The following is a 24093-nucleotide window of genomic DNA, read 5'->3' as shown; positions in this document are numbered from 1 at the left end:
ACGTCCCCGTTGACAAAAAATATCCATCTCACAGGGATCTTAAATTACAACCAAATATTGCCATCTTGTATATTTATTTATGTAAATTTTAAACTTTTTTCAGTAAGTTCCATCTACAACGCTTCACAGAAAGCAATCCAATTAATAGACTTAGACACTTATACTGATAAACTGTTGTTTTTGAATCTAAGTTAGTTAAAAAAGTTACAAGACTTACATAACTTCACTTCTTTAATTCCACTGCAGTTGTTACTAGAAGCATAGTTTCCAGTTTCTTTATTTTCACACTCAGCTGTCAATTTGTTTAATTTTTTTTTTAATTTAATAGCAAGTTTATCATGTGTATAAACTACTTAAACCTTAAAACATTAAAAAAAAATAATAATTTTTAATATCTTTAAAAAAAGAATGATAAATTTGTAAGTCTAAGATAAATAGTCTAAATTTAATTGATACCTAATTAAAGTAAAACTTGTTGTACAATTTGAACAATCTTACTGAAGAAACAGAACGCTCCACCACGCTTAGAATCACACATGCAAGCCTTGTGACCGTAATATGTTTGTCTGCAAGTCCCATTGTTTTCACATTGGCTGTGAAACTGGCATACATTTTTATTTTCAGCGTCGACACCTTAAAACGATGTAATTTGTTCAATAGAAGAAGTTCATAAGTTCTAAGATTGACAGAACCTTATTTCAACTATGCATTAGTTAAATAGTATAAACTTCACTAAATTTTAATTACAAAAAAAAATTTTTTGTTAAATAGTATAGTATTAATATAAAACATGCTTTAGTAATTAAGTATGTTTGATAAAAACAGTTAGATATATTTGAAAAACAAACTCACGAAGAATATTGAAAGATACCATGAGAGTTGATGCAGTTAAAATGAGAAAAAACTTTTCCATTTTACCCATTTTTAGTAAAATAATTTTAAACAAAATCTACTACAAAAAATGTCCATGTAAATCGGTGCATTTATCAGTAAAAATAAGCAAAAATATTCATAAATTTTTTTATTAGTAAAAAAACTTTGAATAAGTTGTTAGCTATTATGATGTTTTTATTATTTAGTACTATTTAAAAAAATAAATTATTTGAAACTTATATATACTTGCTTTTGTTAGAATAAACAAGAAAAATACAAAAGTATACAAAAAGTATTAAGATTTTTAAAAAATGATGTTGTCTAAAACATAGCTTAATTTTATTATACTAAAACTTTATTTTAACTATCTAAATAAATTGTTTTTTTAATTAAACAAGTTATAATTAAATGTACTAAAGACTACTAAGCTAATCATATATAAACTCATTTATCATATTTAAACAGAACATTTAACTTTCTATATAAATATACACTTTTAATTAAAATTTAAAAACTTTATTTAAATTTATTTTGTAAATTCTATACATATCATATGTATATATATATATATATATATATATATCATTACTAAAACTTAATTAATTTTTTAATTTTTGTTTTTTAAATAAAGTTTATTGTGTAGTTTACAAGTCCACAGTATTCAAATTCGATTTTTTTTATAGAATCACAAACAGAAGAGTAAGCCCTTAAAATTATGGTAGCTTCTGAAAATAAAATTAAATGTTCGAAAAAGCTCCATTCATTACCTAGTAATTTTTTTTTACAAATTTAGGATTTTACTTTAATGCAATGAGTATTTGATAGTTTAAATAATTAATAACAAGGTTTTAGAATATTTTATTAGTTTAAAAGTTTATCATTTAGTATTAAATATGGGTTTAAAAACGGTATCAAAAAATTTGCATAGTGCTTTAGAACGTACGTTTGAACTAAAAATTTTCTTTTAAAACACTTAAAGATGTTTAACTTTTTTTTAAAAACAATCTTGTGGTAAATATATATCTAATAAAAATTTAAATCGCTTATGTTACAAGGAAAATTTAATTTATCAATACGGTACCTATTTACTTAGAAGAAATAAACAATTTCAGTTGCATTGTATTTAAAATAACATATAAAATGTCATTGTAAAAATTACTATAAACGAAGTACTAGCTTAGTTGTAATTTCATCTTTGTTGTCTTGGTTTCTTATGTTTGACACCAACTGAAAAAAAATGTTTAATAAATAATATGTTATATAAATTTCTTTGTAAAAAAAAGGGTTAATGACGTAAACTTTATATTTGTTTGGTAGGTTTTTCGTGTCATAATAAAATTTTACAACTTAACATTTCAAATTTGTTTAAGTTCAAAGATTTTTTATTGGTTTTGATCAAAGTTCCAAGTTTAAGAAATTCTAAAGTTCCAGGTTATTCCTAGATTCCAGGTTTTTTGGCAACCCTTAATAACACTTATGTAAGTAACTTGAAAGTAAGTTTACAACTTTTTGATAAATAGTTTTCAGCTCTTGTAATATAAAATGTTTAACAAAGTACTTACAAAATTTGTACAACATGTATGTCTATAGATTAGCTACATTTAGTTTTTCACTATTAAAATTTTATCAACTTTAATCATACTATTTTAATACTATTTTGAATTCAAAAAAAAACATAACTAAAAAATTTAAATAATTATTACTAAATAAAATTCCATTTTTAAACTTAATTCACAGAGCCCTATAAGTTTAAGCTATGTTAGATAACAATAGATTTTGTTTGTTTATTTTACATGTAATTATAGTTTTTACGTGTGTTAAAAAAACATGTCTCGTGATATTTAATTACTTTACGTGTAAACAAACTTGTAACAAATTTATAAATAGAGCTAATATTTTCTTTGGCATTATATTGTAAAATTAAACACTTTTAAGAATGAGAATTTTTATATTTAAAGCAAAGCTTATATTTATAAGAACTTCAAAAAAATCGAAACATGTTCTTGTTTTATAATAAATACTTCTTACTCAAAATATTTTAACATTTATGTTTATGTTTCTGCGATACTTTAATACTTACAAAATATTTCAGACCAAAAGTTTGTAGAATATAACCGCTAAACTTGATTACCTAAGATTTTTTGCACTGATGAAAACTGTACTTTATTTTCGAACATATGTAACGTAAATGAGAAAGTTTTCTTAGTTTCTAAATTACGTCAACAGTCTACTCGATTGTCACGCAAAAAGATGATAAAAAATATGATCTATAAAACTTTTTTTCAAATTTCAAATTATTTTGATAAGTTTAAGATTACTATAAAGTAATTTTATTTTAAAAATAACAAGAATACACCAGGGGCATCGTTATGAAGCAAATAAAGCTATTAAAACGCTCATCAACCATTCAACTGTTAACATGCTTACATTCTTGGTTAGTTACTTATCTCAAAAATGAATTTACTAAAGTAGTTTATACGGATATTCAAAAAGCCTTTGATTCAGTATCACACAAAAGATTATTAAAAATTTTAAATCAGTATGGGCTACATGAAAGCTTAATTGATTGATTTGATAACTTTTTAAATAATAGATCACAAAGAGTACTCATCAATAATACGCTTTCTGACTCTTTAACAATCTACAGTGGAGTACCACAAGGTGGTGTAGTTGGTCCCCTTCTCTTTTTAATTTATATTAATGATATTTGTTCAAACATTGATTTTAAAAGTGAGTTAAGCTTATTTGCAGATGATGCCAAAATCTTTAGTCAATCAAATACTTCATTACAACTATCTTTAGATAATATTTACATATGGTTAAAAACAAGAAAACTAAACTTAAATCCTAGCAAATGTAAAATTCTAACCATTAACAAAAAAGAATCTTCTCCAACTGACCTCTTAAGTAATAACATCAAGTTACCAGTAATTAAAGTTTTTAAAGATTTAGGAATTTATATTTCCAAAGATTTGAAATGGAATGAACAAATCAACTATTTATATAAGATTGCAAAAACTACATGTTATCAAATACTAAAAAGTTTTAAAACTAATTCTGCTTCAATTCTGACAAAACTATTTAAAACATACGTTTGCCCTAAACTTGAGTTAAGTACCCAAATTTGGTCACCCCATTTGAAAACGGATATTAACAAAATTGAATCTGTGCAAAGTAGTTTTACCCGTCATATTTGTAGTCGTTGCAACATATCTTACACGTCATATAATGATAGAATGATTAAATTTGGCTTGAAATCACTGGAATATAGAAGATGGGAATTTGATTTATTAACTCTTTACAAAATTATCAATGGCAAATATAACAGTTTTTTTAACCAGTTTTTTAATTTTTCCCAAAATAAATATCAACTAAGAGGAAATAATTTGAAAATAAAATGTAAACATGATTTTCAAAACAGTCAGTGGCAAGGTGCATTTTTTCACAGAGCAAAAGCTATCAAGAACAGACTACCTCAGGATATAGTATCTTGTGAGAGGGTAGAACAATTTCGTTTAAAGCTAAAAAGATTTGATTTAAATACGATAAATACCAGTAAAATTCACTAATTTTCCACTGTAAACAAAAGAAAAAATATTCGTTTCCCTACGCCTCCTCCCTACAAACTACTAGTTTACTTATATATTTTGTAGTTATGAATTTTGTTTTATAAGCTATGATTTTAGACAAACTTCTTTACTGTGTGTACTAAGTAATATATAAGTTTGAATTTTTTGAATTGAATTTTCAATTTAGTTCATTTGTTTATCATATTGTGTTTAACTTTGTGTTTTCATTTAATTTATGTTTGTATATATATATATATATATACAATTTATCTTAAAGTTTTGAATATAAGTTTATTTTCTTTTTCTCTTTTTGTGTGTCCTGTTTAAGTGGCTCAGGTTTTGATGCCTGAGTCCAACATTGCACAATAAACAATATAATAATAATAATAATAAAACATTTGAATAAACATTTGTTTAAAAACGTAATTTTTATATCTGTATGTTGTTAAATTAGTTTAAAAAAGTATCAAGTTAAGTACTTTTTACAGTACTTGTAAATTATCTGCACTCACATAGAACAAAAATAACTCATTTTGCAACAGGAAAATATAATACTTGCTATACTTGCTTATTTTATTTACAATTACAAACAACCAGCGTTCAAAATCAACCTGTTTTATTTTTTCTTTATCTATTAATTTATTTTATATACTTACTTTTCGAATTTTTTTGTACTTATTTTTTACTATCACTGTTACCCCTAATCTTTTCCCTTGGCCGGTAAGCGGTTTTTGAATTTGACTTGATGGATTTTGATCGTGTGGATTTTGAACGTGTTCCGCTAAATGTACATCCGAATAAAATGTAAAGTGTTTTTTGTTAACAAACTTAAAAGATTTTTTGTAAAACATACTTAGTTTCCGTTTTTTCTATGAGCAAAATGTGTCAGACTATCTGAAATCATATCCTTCGGAATTCTAGTAGGAAGTTCTGTTTTGTAGAGTCTGAAAAAAAAACAGTAAAAATAGTGTTTCTGTTTTACTTTAATTTGATAATGAAAACAGTTAAAATATTTCTCATTTATCAGCTAAAAAAAGTTAAGAAATAGAAAAAATATTCCACATAGTGATACAAAAAGAATAAAGTTTTATATAGTAAAGAGATTAAATTATGATAAAAGGTTTAATATTTAGTTATAAGAAGTTGTATACTTTACTCTTGATGTTATGTTTTTGTTGAAGTTATTTAAATCAAATCGTTTGAAAATTAACGGTAGGTTAAAATAGAGTATCTCACAATCATTAACTAAATTTTACTATTGTACTGCAGACTAGTGATACTGTTTACTACATTGTACTAAATTCTAGACTTTATTATTATCACATTTATATATACACATTAATTCAACATTAGCAAACGTTATACGTAAGGACCATGAAAAAGCGGTAATAATCTTATGACAATCTTTATGACATTTGTTTTGTTTTAAACATATCTATTTTCTCCTAAGAATCAGTACATCTCATAATAACTTCAACAAAAATTTAAATAAAGTTAGCCTTAAAAAAACAAAAATATTATAAGAGCTAAGTATAAGATTTAAGTTAAGAGACATGTATATACCAAAAATTAAAATATATAAGTATATTATTTTTAACTTAAAACTATTGTATTTTTTTAGCCTCAATTCTTCTCCTTTTTTATTTAATTTAATTATCTAGAAAAAAAAGTATATTTATATTTGTATACACATGTTTTTGTTTCTTTTGTTTTATAAAAAAGTATACTTAACAATCAAATAACGATATAAACTTAACACACTTTGTTAATTTTTATTGCATAATAATTAATTGTATAACATGTAATTAAATGATAATTTTTTTTTACTTTAGACTTTTTCATAAAAAACGTAACGAAAAAAGAAAACAATATTTAAAAAATTAAAAAATTCCAGAGGTGCTTATAAAGAAATAAAAACTTTGTTGTAATTAAAATCTTTTGAACTTTAACAATTTAAGCAAGTGATACTTTTAAACTTATCAAACTCTCTTAAACTTCTCTTATTTTAAATGCTTTATTAATACTATTTTTTAACATCTTATATCACAACTAATTAGGAAAAATTTGTTTTGTATAAAAAATTACTTCTTATAAAGTCAAAGATGTGTATTTCTTACTAAAAACGATGTTTTATTAAGTAGCATACAACACATTCTACTACAAAAAATTATAGTATCAACTATATATTTATATTGTTTTGAAGTTTGTGTTACAAAATAGTTAAGACATATTAAGTCACATTGTAAAAATTTTAACTTTGTTTAAGTTCGTATTACAGGCATATTTAAACCTACAAATAAAACAACTTTTTTTTACTTTTGTCAAGCTAAGGATATTGGTTTTTACTTTGATGTCATTTTATTGACTTTAATACGTCATGACCGCTTTGAAAACTTAAAACTTGGTACAAAAGTATTGAAAAACCAGTAAAGTATGGTTGGATTTGAGGTGAAATTTATTTTATTAGTTAAAAGTGTGATTAAGTCTAAAAAACACATTTTAAATAGCACTATTACTTTCTTTAAAATAAACTTGAAAATGTAAACACAAAATACATAATACTGTTTAGCTTAAACACATGCAAAGTAAAGTTTATAGTTATGTGTAGAAATAAAATAAAAATAAACAATACCTAACAAAATTTGTAAGACAAATTTTCAGACATTTTCGATTAATCTTATTCTATTTTACTTTTAAATGGTAACCCAGTACTTATAAATTGTAGTTTGTAATTTTTGTTTGTTCTCTATATATTAAAATTTATCTGTTTATTTACAAACGTAACTGAGTTGTTATAAACAAAAAAACTGTCAATGTAAATTATTTTAGCATTATTTTTTAAAGTTTTATGACAAATATCTTACTTAATTTAAGCAATATCTATAACAACTTTTTTTTTTTTCTTTGTTTCACAAAAAAGTCAATCGTGAATATTTAGTTAAATGGTTTTCATTAATTTTTTATAGTTTATTCTTTAAGCATTTTTTATCAAGACTCGGGCGGTTATAGTAATTAAAACACCTGTAGTAAGATTAGCCTCTAACAGTGCTTGGGTACCGCACAGTTAGAACTTCTGTTGAAGTCATTAATTTACTGGGACGTTAAGTTGGGTTTTTTAATCTAAAATTACTTGAAAGCATATTAAGTAGTTGTTTTTTATTTAAATATCTATCAATAAGAAACAAAGTTAATATATCATTAAAATAATTATAAAATTTTCACTTAATTGTTAAATTCATATAGACTTAACATCGGTATTTTATTTTCAATATTTTTCTGCTAAAATTATTTGATAACTAAAAAATAATGTTACAATATTAAATACTTTATGCGTTAAGCATATAACTGATTTACTGAACATTTTTGTAAATTATCATAAAACATACATACAATTTTTTTGAAAAATATAACTTAGCATATAAGATTTATAACTTTTTTTTAACATTCATAGTTTACATGATTTTCAATATATAATTTTAAACTATGCTTCAATTTTCATTATTTAAATTTAGTTTAACTCAATGGTTTTTGTATGAATATCATGTTATTTAAAGCTTGTTGCTATCAAAAATAGTTCTTGATTATGCTTAAAATTAACTAACTAGAGTTTTTTTTTAGTTATAGAAAATATTATTTAATATAAAGGAGAGGAAATTTTAAACAACGTATAAACCATGTAAAATTAATTTATAATTTTCTTAAGAAGCTTATAATTAAAGTTGTGATCTGTGAGAATACTTTAAACAAACATTAGGTCATTTAAAACATATATGTTTCACAGGACTTTTTAAATAGAAAAACTTAACACTGATAACATAAAGCCTACAGAAAATTTTCTTGTAACTAAACATAGCAAAAATAATAATCAACTATCTGAACATGAAAAAAGCTAACCGCTATATAGAAAAAATTTCGACCAAGTAGATGTTTTCAATGTGAATTTGCACTGTTTTAGGTACCCTAAATAAAAAATAGTAGTTGTAAAAGTTAAGTATATTTTTGTATACAATTAAGACTAAAGTCTACTAAGTTTATTTTTTTCTCGCCTACGCGATGCTCACAAGCAAATAAAAAATAAGTAACATTGGATAAACACTTTATATAGTTTCAGCTTGGTGATTAGGGTAATTAAATAATTAAGCTACTTAATTACCCTAATTACCAAGCTAAAAAATATACATTGTTTATCGAATGTTACTTATTGTTTTTTGCTTATGACGATTGCATATCTCCTTGTGACCGGTTTTAAACACTTTTTAAACTTAACTCAAAGGTCAAACACGATTGCGTACCACCTAAGTAAAATTTAAACTAATAATTAAGAAAGAAATTGTTATACAACTTACTATCACTGTTCAACTTTCTAGCGAAAATTTATGTATAAATACACAAAATAGGCTATAAATAAAATTATGTAAACAAAAATTTATATGTAACTATTTAAGCTGATATGTAACTATACATGTTGCAAAATATTTTATAAATATTAGTATTTTATAAATTTTATTTCGAACAGAAAAAAATTATCAAGACTGTGTATAACACTAAAATTTAAGTAAATTTTGAATTAAAGCATTTCTTACAAGTTTTAAGTAACCAATAATTTTGTTCATTTTTTAAAATAAAAGGTTACATTTAAAACTCTTAAATGATTTGTGTTTTATTTAAATTAGTTTATCAAACATAATATACATACTGTTTTTTTTTTAAATTAACAATAAATTATGTTTAAAACAATAAGGTTGTGCACTTAAAATTATAAAACCTTTTGTTTAAATTAAAACTGCGGCAAGTATTTTCAATAAAGTTTATATTTAACAGCAAAAAAGCATCTACCACAGAACTCCAAAAACTTTAATTGTAACATGATTACCAAAAGAATTTTTAATAATTCATTTATAAAAGACACTGAAGTTCATTCTAACTCTTGTTTCATATCTTAAAATACATAACATATTTTTAAAATGTATCTTATTCGTAAAAATAATAAATCTAATATAAAAGTAGTGAAGTGAATGTTACTTTGTAAGAATAAGAATCGTAAAAGTATTTACTTAAGAATAACTAAATTTTTATATAGCATATTTTTATTATAACATTCTATATAGATACAAGGTTGAATAAAACAATAAAAAAAACTTTTAAGGTTCAAATTTTTTTTCTCTCAAATAGGAAAAAAACATTAAAAAAAATTATTTCTTTTTTACACAACACAAAATATCTTAACAAAACTCAAGTTCGTTTAATTTAAGTATTAACAACACTAAGAAATACTTATTATGTTTCAAGTAACAAATATATGACTGATTGAAATACTTTTTTTAAAGTTTTTTGTAAGTATATTTTTATGTAAAAATACTTACGTTTTAAAATTTAAAATAAGCAGTATGATACCAAACTAAATATTTTATTTTATTACTTTCTAAACACATTTTAAATGTTAAATAAAGACGATAAGTTTTGTTTTATTACTTTGCTGGTAAAGACCTTAGAAAGAAAGAGAGGTATATTTTATAAATAAAGTTCTAACTAATTAAGGTTGGTGTCATACTATTTATATATTTGCTAGAGTTGTTAAGTTGTATTTAATTGATAAAATTAAAAAAAAGTTTAAAGTTTACTATTAAAAACTGCTAATTTTTTAAAAGAAACAGAAAACAAATACTACTTTTAAAGTTTTTTAATAAGTTCATAAAACTATGAACTCAATAATTTATCTTTATCAAACTATCAATTTAAAAGTTAAGTATACTGCAAAAAGCAGCTAATAATTTGTTGCAAATTTTTAACATAATTTTTTATTAATGCGGATTTTTCGTTTACAGCAATAAAATATATCTTTTCAGTCTGCGTGGTTTTGAATAGTTACTAGAACGTTCAACAAAAAAAACTTATAAAATTTTTAGTAACTAAACCAACTGTATTTTTTTAAATTTAAAATAAATTTATCGAGAAACATAACTAAAGAAGACAAATGTCGTCTTGAAACCAAAAAGAACTAACTTAAAAGCTATACAGTTACTTAAATTTTTTAATAACATTATTTATTAGGTGTTTCTTATATTTATTATATAGTGTGAAACTTATCTATTGTTAATTTAAGACTGCATGAAATGTATTTTAATAGTCAAAAAAAAATTCTAAATAATCGTGTTTACAAATATTGAGGTTTATTATTTAGTTTTTGATATTAGTATTTCTATATAATTTTTGTAACTTAAAAATGTAAAATAATTTTGTTAATCTGATAAGTGGTTATAACGTATTAAAATTAAATACTTAACGATTAAACAACTCAAGTTTATTATTCTTCTATCGCACGCAATGCCAATTATACTATAAAAAATAAATAGCTTTAGTTAACATTTACATCTATTTATTATTAAATTATCTGCGACATAAATGAGTTGAATAAAAAAATTAAACAATTGTCAAATTAGAGTTTTTTTATTTAAGTTAAATAAGAAAAAAATTAAAAATAACTGAAGTTGTAACTCACCTTTTAAGTACTAAGTCAACTTTTCAGGTTATTAGGTAACTACAGGTGTGTACGAGTTATGCAGAGCTATTTTATGGAATTTTCGATGAGTGGAACCCATACGTCTGCAAGAAAAATAAATAAGTAAAAAATAAATAAATAATTTTATGTAGTTAATTTCAACCATAAACATTTACAATTAAGTTTTTTCGATAAAAATGATATGTGTTAAAATAAATAAATGGTTTATAATAATGCCTAAAACGTAAAAAACATCTAGTTTGTCAAACAACTTTCATGACAAGTTTAAACTTTATTGAAAGTTCATATGCTTTACGACTAGTTGCGATATCAAATTAATAATTACTAAAACTCTCAGTTGTCTATTTTTTATCTAATTTAATTAATAAATAGAACTCTTGAAAAAGTACAAATACTTAAAATTTAAGTGAGATTTTTATTAAGTTGGCTTAAAAATAGCTTTAGTTCAAATATATTTAACTTTTCTTTTTATAAAATAGTAAAACATTATGGTAACTTTGTTGTTTTTAAACATTTTTTTTACTTTCAAAGGAACTAAAGGTCATTATAGCTAACTACATCAAATAGTAAAAATTACTAATTTAAATAAAATATATCATCGAATATAAACCTATACAAACGCAAAAACCATGTTAATTGTTACCAAATAAATAGAAAAATATTTCAAGTTTCTTTTTCATAAATTTTGACATTTTTACAGTTTATTTCAAAAAGAAAAAATTTGAAAGAATTAGTGGTTATAAAAATGCAAATTTTTTTTGAAACCTAACTTTTTGTCTGAACTTACAAATTTTAAAGTCGATAGAAATCGTAGTTGTCTCAAAACTAATTTTAAAGGTGTTCGGATAAAAAACCTTACATTACATTAAATTAGTCAGATAGAATATAAAAATAATCTTAAACAAAATAAAACCTGAGATTATATAATATTTTTCAAGTTTAAAGTAAAATAAATACTTTAAAGGTTCTCAAAACTTTAAAAAAACTGTAATGTTTATATTGTTTAGTTTTTCGAATAAAGTCAGACTCTTTTTTATGTTTTATGATATGCTATTAGTATGTTTGCTATGTTACAAAATTTTTGATAATTTAAATACTTTTTTGAGTCAACATAACTATCAATAGTTACTAGTAAAAAGCTTATAATGACTTAACAAAAAAAAAAGTACTATAAACTAGCAAGGGATTTAAACTTAAACAAGAAATGAATGCAATAAATTTACAAGTTAATCTAACAACTATAAAGTATAAGTATTTATGTACAAAACGTTACTTATATAAATAGGTATAGATATTGTTAAAGATTATGTATCGCGATTTAATTTTACTCAAATAATATTTTTCTTCCAATACATAAACATATAGAAATTTATAATTAAAAGATCAATATATAGAGAACTAATGACTTTGTTTTTCAGCTTTACACCATTTTGATGGTCTGAATTTTAAACGACAAATTAAATAAATTTTTTGATGAACAGTTTTGTATTGCAACAAAGTAGTGATACGAAATACAGTTTTCATGGACTGCAATATAAAACAATCAAAAACTAGTATAAATTAAAAATAAAAATAGAGACGAAATTTAAAATAAAACCTGAAGATTAAAACTGCTAAAAATGATTTTTCTAAAGAGAAGTTGGTTTATTTTTATTAAAAATGCTACTAAAACTATTTATATAAGTAATAATAATCTTTGTAATTTATATTTTGTAATGAGGAAAAAAAGTAAATATTGTATGAAGTCTTGATGCAACAATTAAAAGTGTATTATTAAAAAACTTATTGCTTGTATTTTTTGACAAAATCAATAACTAACAAAAGAGTATAGAAGACAGAAGCTTATAAATAGTAATATTTAGTGCATGTTCTAAATTTAATGCAGAAGTTAAATCTTATAAAAATAATCTAAAGTTTCAAGTCAAAGTCTAAAATAAAACGTAATACTAATTGAAAATTGTAAGTTTTATCGTTTTTTAAATTATATGTTAACTAATCATAAAATTATAAAACTTCAAAAGCATGGAATGCAAAATGCATATGTTATTTATATATTGTTGCAAATTGCATAATTATATTGTTTATTTGGTGGAAATACTATTTATTTTAACAAAAACAGTTAATTTGAGTAAAGTTAACTTGAGTTTTGACAATTTGTCTAATAGCAATTAGATAATGTTTTTAAACTTGGTATGGTAATTTTTTAAATAGTATTTTAATTGTTTGTAAAATTGTCTGTATTTGAAAAAAAATGCACATAAGGCTTTGAAAAGTTAAGTTTTATACTGTATATAATAACTTAAAAAATGATAGCCAAATTTTATTGAAGTAACTATTTTATTTTATTACTAGAAAATCTAAAAAAAAATTAATAAGTACCTTTGTTAAACATTTGTTTCGCAAAGGACAGTAAACAGTTTAAATTTATCGTAAAAAAATTATGAAGTATAATAGCAGTACCTAATTTATAATCATTATTTTTAAACAAATGATTTTTCTTTTAAATTGAAGTTTTTAAAGTAGTATTATATATATACACCATGGACAAAAATATCGAAAGATTTCAATTAGATAAAAACCATATGTAAGCTTATGATAATTAAACTTTCAAGATACTACACAGTTTATTTATAATTTATATTATATGCTTCAATAATCTACTTTTCCATACATTAGATATGAATTAACCTGTTGAAAAAGTTTAAAGCAAAACTTATTTTTTTAGTGAATTATTGTTTCTTTATTTGATGTAATATTTGAAAAAAATAAATTTATATAACATTCTTTCATAACTTCTTAAAAGAAACATTTTAAACTATTCAAACGTTTTATAAATAATGCGTTTTTTGTGTATGGCGTGGTTTTACTCAAAATTTTTAAACGGATTACTAGTTATTACGAGATTTTAAAGAATTATTAAAGTCTTTTACTGATAACTACGAATCATAAACTTTGAATAATTCTTGTAATAACCTTAAGTTTGAGGTTTAAACTGTTATTTTAAAATCATTATTTAACAAAGCTACTTGGAATTAAGTAACGTATAGTATATTTTACTAATTCTATTTCAATAAACTAAATCAGTTTGAAAAATATAAAAAACCGTCTGAGTTTTTCTATGAATATATTTTAAAGTATATTTTAAATCGTAATAAATAGGTTAACTTAAAATATAGTTGTAATGATTTCTTTATTAAAAAATAATGTAAACTGACCGTTATTGTTTTTGTATTGTTGAAGTTACGTAGTCGCAAAACCTATGTTGAGAAAGTAAAAGCAAAACCTTTTTTGTTCCAAACACTTCAACAAATCGTTACTACTGGCTCTCTGTTAATTAATTAACTTACAGTATGAGTAAAGATTTTTGTTTAATGCTGTAGAACTTTTAAGTTTAAAAAATTATGTGCTAAAATATATTACTTGAGTCAAACTATTCTTCTAAAATTTATCACTTAGGTAAAAATTGAAGTTTCAATACCTATAATTTTCTAACAGTTTTTTTCTTTAAGTTTACTAGTTTATTTTACTTGAAAAGGTCGCATTTTTTGTCAGCTAAACTAAATAAAATATTATATTTGCACACCTCTACTTAATAACACTTTTCTTGAATCATTATATTGACAAAACGAAACAAACATACGTAAATAAAGAAATAGATTCAGCGGTATAAAATATAATAATTAACGTTTTTACTTGTTTGCTTTCGTTATATTGAGGTTATTAAAAAAAAAATAAAGCCAATAAATATTAGTGTTTAAATTTTTTTTATCACAGTATGCTTGTAATTTTTTTCATCAAAACTATTGCCAAAGAACTCTATGATCTTATTAACACTGATGTTTTGTATAGAATAAAATCGACATAAATATCTACCCTTTATTAACAAAAGCTACACAAAACCATTTGAAAAGCTACATTCAATAAAGTAAGAACAGTTAAGTATAAATAACTTATTTTTGTTTTTAAATATAAGTTAGAAAATTTTCTTTAGCATATTTGTATTAAGCACTGCGGTAAATAATATATACTTGTTTTTATTATGATAAAACTTTAATTATTTTAAAACATTTAAAAGAAGCATAATACGGAAAAAATATTTGTATGACTTAGTAATTTTATTTTAGTCTTTTATAGTATTAGAGAAGAAACTTAGAGTAAATATATACAGTAAACAATAAATTTCAAGCCAATAAAAAAAATTACTATATGCTTTATTTTTATATAAACGCTTAGTTATCAATATATTTTTATATCTACGACCTATGATTTTTGACAGCTAAATTAACATAGAAAAAACTTAAATTTTAAAAACCAATGAAAAAGTACATAGTCAATTATAAAAAAATGTTTTATTAGTAATCGGATATAGCATAAAAGTAAAGTCGGTAAAAAACTTTTGATGGGAGAAATTATTGCAAGTATACATCGTACAGGTAAAGTTTGTTTAGTAAAGTGGTAAAGGCTAACCAAAAATGTATGGTAATTATCAGTTTCATAAAAAAATATCAAACTTAAAGCGACCTAAATTAACTTCTGCTGAAAGAAAGCTCACTACAAAATTAACCTGAGTGTCTATACTTGAAATTTGCTAAAGTAACAAATGATTTAAACTCACAAGTAACTAAATGTTTTATTTGTGTTTAAGTTTAATCTAATCAGAATTATGCACGAAAACAAACTGCTATATTTCTTCTACTTATATTAAAGCTTTCTAGTCAGAACTATTGCAACTTATGTTTGTAGTTGTTGATAGTTTAACATTTTTTTAATAAACATGTCTTAATTACTTTAAACTCTTTATAATCATTATCATATGAAGTATTAAACACTATAAGTAAGCAAGCAAAAAACCATTAAACAGTCTTAATCTTTTCTCCTATGTTAGTACACAAAAGATTGTGTCTTGTGAGTAAGGTAATATTGACTATTGAGATTATGATCTGAAACGAAAGTGATTTTAGTTTTGTCCATTTCAGTTTGTTGAAGTTTTAAGAGTTTTGGAGCTTGTTCTAAACATGCGAAAGGTTAAAAAATAATGTAAGAAATAAATGTAGTAATAAATTTTTCATAAAACTTTGTCTTATGTAAAATTATCGATACTTCACTAAAGAAACAGATGAGAAAGGAAATATATGGTGCATAGAAATGTAACACACTATTAAAAAAAATATAATACTATAGAAAACATTATGCATATATAACACGTTAATAACAAAAATTTATTATAAAATAGTACAATATTTCTGTCTTTTTATGATCTTTATAGTTATATTATTATAAAAACTCGTGTTTTCTTGACACTGTTTTTCTTATTTATTATGGTATCGATTAACTTTGTGTTTTGTTGTTTGAACTTGAAAAGAAAGTGCATAAGTTAGTATATAAAGGTTTAAAATGATATTTATCTAACTAATGTGCCTTCAATAATACCATGAATAGAAACTCAAACTTGATAGTTTTACTACAAAAGCTTTAATTAAGAATATTTGCGTACGAAAACCTTTTAAATAAAAAAATCATTTTCAACATTTGCATAAAAAAAAAAACAAAATGACTTGATGTAAAAATAAATATTGTTTCGTTCTTTTTTTTTTATTCAACAATATTTAAAGTGGCAATACAATTTGAACTGTACGGCGTAAACCACAAAAAAATAAAAAATAAAACAAATTAAGAAAGTTCTTGAGATTTATTTTTCTACGAAACAAAAGTTTTATAGTACTTTCTACAATATTCTGATTATAAACAACTATGTATTGCTTAATATATTATTTGTATGCTCCTTTTGTTGACCTTATAATAGTTATATACGAAAATAATTTTTTAGAATATACTTCATTTTAAACTTAATTAGTTAGATTATATTGATATTGAAACTAATTTGAAAATAAAACTACCATATATTTATTTTTAAAGACAGTTTAGTTTATTTTTATTATTGTTTTTCAAACTTATTCATAACCCATAAAACGACATTAATGTATTTAAAACAAAAATCCCAAGGACGAAACAGACTTTTAAGTTCAAATAAGTTGAATAAAACTTTATAAACAATTAAAACATTTTGTATATTTGTAAGTCTAAGAAAGCTGTGTCTGTCTGAAAGGTCAGTGTGTGACTCTAGGTGCTTTATTAAAAAAAAAACAAACTTAAAATGTTGGTTTAACTAAAGAAAACAGAGGTACAGAAAAACATAAAATATTTTCTTATAAATAAATAACTATTAGCTCACCCTTAAAGAAACATAGAGTGTGAAGACTACGTTCGTGTTGTTTGCAACACTATGCGACATAATGTCATTCACAATTCTTCTGTACGGATTTTCTTTTCATATACTTTTTCTGATTGGAATTTTATTATAAATTAAAACAAAATCATTAACCTATCTGTTAGTTGGTAAAGTTTAGTACGTACATTTATGACATTAAAATATTTTTGCTAACTATTTTGATTGATTTAAACTAGTTTTTCATAAGTATCTTGTACATTATATAAGAGTATAGAACAAAGTCAGTCTAATTCATATATTTGCTGAATCATAAAACTTATAAACTTTTTTTTTTCTTATCTATTTTTACCCTTGAATCTAACAAGCTTTACACAAACAGATAAGAAAGTAATCAAAAACAAGTTAAATTAACTAAAATTAAAAAAAAATGTTTTGCTGATTCACCAAATATGCAAATCAGACTGATATTTAAGTAAACAAGCTTACATTATATAACAAATCATTCAATTTTAAGCAGTCACGATTAACTTTAAATTAGTTTTGTATTCAATAAAACTAAATTTAGCTAATATAACCAAGTTTATTCTAAACGTAAATATTCTAAACTATTAATAACACTTTAATACTTGAAAAATCTTATACTATTCTAATACTTTCAACTACTAGCATTACCTATTTTTAGTCTTTTTTGAGTGTTTTGAAAATGTTTTAATACAATCAACTCTGAATCATAATGCTAAATAAAGTTTAAAATGTTAGCTGGTACACTAAAACATTTTTTGTTTTAGTTTAAAATTAAATAGATACTATAAAACATTCAAAACAGCATTGTTGCAATAGAAGTTATCACAAATGTTTTTTTAAGAAATAAACTGATCATTGTTTAATATAGTTAAATATAGTAAGCCATAGATTAAGCCTTCTCACAAAATGCACCATTGTTATGACTAGATTAAAAGTAATATATGTTAATAAGCATTTGGAAATTCGGTAATAAGAAAGTTGTTTATTCAAGTAGAGAAATTATTAAAGCATTTTTAAATAAGTTTTAAATTATGACCTACATTAAATAATCTATCAAAACCATTTTTAGTTTGAACTTTTAAGAACTTCTATGTTAAATAATGTGAATAAACCTAATTTTTTTTCGTAATAACATTGCTTTGATTTAATATTTTTTTAGTTACCTTTAAGAATTTTAACTAAAATTAGAAATTTAAAATGTAATTAAGGTAATTTTTATTAATGAAATTTTTAGGATTGACACATCTGTTGACATTTAATAACATATTTATTTTTTTCACTTGTTACTAGATAAAGCAACTTAAAAAGTTAATTTTAAAATGTTAAGTTTTTTGTCATCTATAGATTAAAATTTTTAATCACCAATTTGTTATAGTATTAATATTTATGTTTGTTAAATCTAAACTTAATACTTATACTTTTTGTATAAGAAGATATAAACACATTTTTTAAATAAAAATAAAAATATTTTTTTCCTTACTGTTTGTGTAACAAACTAAAACAAAAATATAAAATTCATTTTATTAACTTGCTCAGTAAAATGAAAATCATTCTTTACCTAGTAGTCATACAAATGAAGTGATCTTTAAAGTTTTTATAAAAACGAAATTTAGATAGGGAAAGTAATATAATTAAAATTAAGTATTTTAATAGTGACTATAAAATTATTGAGCAAAACCTTATTTTATACTACTATGTGGCCTCTTCAATAAAATTTTACAAATGAAACAAAAAGAAAGCTGTAACACAAGTAAAAAAACTATAAAATAAGCTAATTAAGCTTTAAAGACAAGGCTGCAGCCTCTACAACAAAACTTTTTAAGTGAGACAAAATTCAAGCCGTAACAGAAGTAGCTGAACTGTTTTTTTTTCTCAGTTTGTAAACAAAAAAAATCTTTACGCATGAGAGTCTCTGCATGTTCGTGGTGATTTGAGTTTTTAGAGTAATTACACAACTGCTTTCAAACAATGACTTGGTTACTTAAATTAATCTTAGATGTTATTCCACATTGAAAATACTTTCAAACTAGCAATTTAAACTTTTACAACTTGTATTTAAGTTAAATTTCTTAAGCACTGTTTTGAAGGTTTTCAAGGTTATCATTAAACTTATTATTTCTGTTTTTGTTGTTTTGAAAATACATTATTTTTTAATTGTATAACCGCAAATTTTTATTTATTGCAAAATAATATATTTTCGCATGATTTTCCCTGGAAGGAAGTGATATATACAAAGTTTAATTGCTTAAAATCGAGTGTATTAAGCAATACTGCTACACCGTTGTACTTTCTAAAACATGCTTAAAGATATTGTAATAAATTATTCAAATCTGTTTATTTCGAATTTTATTTATTTTTCATGTTTTCTTTAACCGCTAATAACTTTAACACCAGTCTATTATTCTATGATATTAGTAAGGTAGTAGTACATACTATATTCAAATGTTTAAAATCTAATATGTTCAGTAATAAAACTACGTCATAATATTCACAGCTTGTAAAACAACGAGCACGAAAATTTCAACTGTGATATTTGTAATACAATCTCACGATTGGCGTGTTCATTCAACCGAAACGTTTACACACTTACAAAGTTTTTCAGGTGAGCCTCTAAGCTGCAGTTAATACTTTTCACACTTTTAGTGGCTTAAAAATTTGTTTAGGTTGCAGTTTTAAGTTACAAAAAGTCAGTTGGCTAAACAAACAGTTTTGTTTACATCGTTTGGTGAAGTTAACCTTAACGAATATAGAAAGCTTACTTATTATCATCTATAAAACTCTTGAAACTAAATAATCTTAAAGCGCGTATATATCAAATAAATAAAAAATTCTAAAAAAATTTCTAGCATAAATAACTATGTACTTAAAATTTTTTTAAACTTTAAGTAATCATTTAAAGTATTGATTAAAACAATTATAAAAAAATAAGAAAAAATATTCAATTATTTCATGCTTGTAAATGCACTATATACTTTTATATCTTTATAAACGAAATAAAACTTCAACTAAGTAAACAATTTACGAAGAGAAAGTTTTTTTTACTGATCAAATTGTTCTAAACTCTTTCCACTCAATACTTATCTTTCCCTAGAGATTTTGCTACAAAAATATTCAAAAACACCTAAAAATGCAAGAAATGTTTGTTAAATTAAAAAATAGGAAAAAGCAATTCTATAATCTATTTCCGTAACTTTTATTTCCTATTTTAACACAAAAAAGTTAATATTTATTTTGCGAAGTTTTTATATATATAAAACAAGTTTTCATTTATTTCCGATAATTTCTTTGAAATATCCATGTAAACAAATATTATCAAACATTCTTTAATAAACATAACTTATTTATACTAATATCTTTCAAACTTTCTTGTTAATTGCAACAACTTGGAAATTTGTTTAAATAGTTACATACTACTTTTTAAATTCAAACGAATAGTTACATACTTTAAATAGTTACATACTACCTTTTATATTCAATTCAAACGAAAAAACTATTTTTTTTAATCTAAGGAACAATACTTTTTGTTTGTTCGATTAGCACTAAATGCTTAAAAACAGTTGGCATTAAAAACAGTGTAGTACTAAAAACTAATTGTGAGTTTATAACTGGCATATAATTAATATTTATTAGATTTTTGGCTACTTGCCTGCTATTTTTTACAAATTATTGTTTGTATAGTTTTTCATATAAAAATTTAACATGTTTATTTGTTACGTTTTGTCAATTTAAGAAAAAACTTTTAGTTCAGTTTTTAATGTGTTATAAACTTGTTTGATGTAAATTTTTTATTACTTCCGAATAAGGTATAATAAAATTAAACTTTGATCTCTAAAAATATTTGAACAGTTTTCAAGGTAAAAACTATAATTAAAAGTTCAAAAAAAAATACAGGTAAAAAGTTTGATATTAAACATTTAGAGTATTTTTAAATTTTAAGAATGAACAAAGGCTTTTATATCAAATTGGGGCAAGCATTATCTTTATTTCTAATAAATACTTTTTGTTGCATTACACTAAAAATACACATTTTTCTCAAAACAACTTTGATAACTAAAACTTTCATTGTTAAAGTACTGTACTTAAGTATAACTTTTACGACTAACAACATACTTTTTATAATGTAGAGTACCAACAATTGAACTTTTAAGATGTTTGCTTAAAGTTTTAGGTAGTTTTAGGCTAAGTTTTAGGCTAATTAAATATTCTAGGTCTAGATATACATGTAGTCCTCAATATCTTTAAACAGAAACTTATAAATATTAATGAGTAAAATAAATATATTATTAATGTCTAAAACTTATAAAAGTTTAAATTTCAAAGCAAAAAAAAAAACAAAACTAACTTTTAAAAAAAGGACAAATCGAGGTGAAACAATGAACAAGTATAAGGTTTAACGGTTTTAGTACTTCACCTGCAAATCATTTTGTAATTTTAATCTTTTGAACATTGTTATTCTTATTCAATACACATTTGTTTAGCAAAAGCATACTAAAAAACAAGGTTAATTACACTAAACATGTTGTATAGAATGTAATTCGTAGAAGAAAACTATTTTAAAATAAAAGTATGAAACATTTAATACAACGTACTTCACTTCCTTAGTCAAAAGAAGTTTTGTTTTAGATAACTTTTCAATAAACTTAAATTTTAGGAGAACTAAGCTCAACTTGATTTTTACAAATATTTGATCAGAAAAAAAAACACGTGTTTTAAACAAGGAAAATTAAAAAATCATATTATAGATATCATATCACCATAACATATGTTAATTAGTTTAACTTTAAGTTTTTATAACCGCAATTTAATATTTAAACCCACTTTTGCTTATATGAAACATAAAACTTGTTTCAACTATTTTGAATTTCCTAAGACAGGATATTCAAAAATTATGTATCTATTTGTTTACTAAAATAAATCATTTACATAAATCTGAACTAAGTTTGTCTATAGTTTTAATTTAAACGATGATTATAAATTTAAAAACAATAAAAAAGAGTTTTAAACGTAATTATTCTGTTTAATTTTTTTTTAATTTAATTTTTAAAACATACGAAATCAAATTACTGAAACAAAATTTTTGTAAAATTTCAGTAATGATATTTATTAAGTTCATTGAAAACGTTCAAAATCTTCTAATAATATTTTAGTTTCTTTAGTTTAATTCATAACAATTTAATTAATTTTCAACGGTTATAATTACTAAAATTCATTTAAAACTTTAAAGACAAAACAGTATTTTATCTTGTCTACTAAGTTAATTATTATAGGATTTTGTATTGTTTAATCTAAACGAGTCTAAATTGTGAAGATGTACATTGTAATAACTATTTATTAAGAAAACATAGTTTTAAAACATAACTTTAAGTATTTAATTAGTTATTTAACTTTAATCAAAGAATCTAAGTTTGTGTCGATATAAAATTTTAAGATTAATAGTTTTTTATTGTTTTCTCAAAACAAACGCACACCTTAAAGTTAGCTTTTTTGTTAATGCAAAAACCTTAGCTTATCTAAACCAAAGTTCAATAACAACTACTAACTGAACTAATTCTTTTTTGAGTTGATTACTGTTATATTTTTCGTTAAAATGGTTTGTTAAGAAGTAGCGTTGTTGTTATAAGAAACATTTAAATTGAGTTTGAAACCTAAAAAACCTTAAAATAAATACTCAAATATGAATAACAAAAGTTTTTAGTAGGAATTTGATACTTGAATAACTTTAAGATTTTACAAATGAATAAATAATTTCTATTAAATTCAGATAAGCATTACTTTTAATATGCAGATAAGCATTTGGACTATGCTTTCAAAAAACATTAAGTTTAAAAATAATATTATGTAGCATTACTATTTTCAATTTAAAACTAAATAAATTGAACGATTGAATAGCTGATAAAGTTGTGATGGTTCTTAACCTAAAATTTGAAATAATGTGTAAAAATAGTTTTATTTTAGTTATATACTTTAACATAATGTAAAATATAAACTCATTTAAAGTTACATTAAAATAGAAAAACAGTTTAGTTTATTCAAGCTTTCTAAGACAGGAACTCAAAACTTTGTATTTTTAATGATGAAAATTAAAGTATTATATATGTGTTTAATTATGGATATTGTTCTAAAACACGAAACTAGATCTTTTCATTTTAATATTATATTTATTAAGTAGCCTAAAAAAATCTAGTTATAAATTTTTATTCGTTAGATGTCGCTGTGGAGTTTAACAAAATAATGTTTAAGGTTTGAAGACGCTCTCTCACGGATAATTAACGTTGTGTATTTGACCATGTTTCTATGTTTGTTTGATAAAAACTTTTAGTGTTATAATGTTTGTATATGCGTTATACTTTGTGTATCGAAAGCTACAATCATTACAAAGCAAAAAGTACTACAAAAAGAAGAACTAGTAGTAAAAAAGTAAACAAAAAATGTATACAGTTTTTATGGTTCTCAACCTAAAAGCTGATCTGAAATTGTAATTTTTTAAACAGCTTGAATAAAATATTAAATTGGTGTTGTAATGTTTAAAACTAAAACTACCAGTAACTTTTTTATAAACAAAAAAACAAGGTTAATTACACAAAAAATGTTGTAAAATGTGTTTTATAAATAAATAGATATGTTAACAATATAAGTTTATACTTTCAAAAATTGTGTAAAATGTGATCAAACAGTTTGAGAAAGTTAAAGGTTATCCAAATATAAGTTTCTTACATTGACAAAAAACTACAAATAAATTTAGATACTTTTTAAGTTTTTATATAAAAGATTAATAACTCTTTTTTTTTTTAATTTTCTCGGTCCATTAAATAAAACCAAAAATTGTTACTAAAACAAGATATTTTTAAGTTTTCTATCAAAAACCTAAAAACTAAACT

The sequence above is a fragment of the Thalia democratica genome, chromosome 6, assembly GCF_965202585.1.
Source record: "Thalia democratica chromosome 6, ktThaDemo2.hap1.1, whole genome shotgun sequence".
In the NCBI taxonomy this organism is placed as follows: domain Eukaryota; kingdom Metazoa; phylum Chordata; class Thaliacea; order Salpida; family Salpidae; genus Thalia; species Thalia democratica.
Note: the sequence above shows the minus strand (reverse complement) of the source record.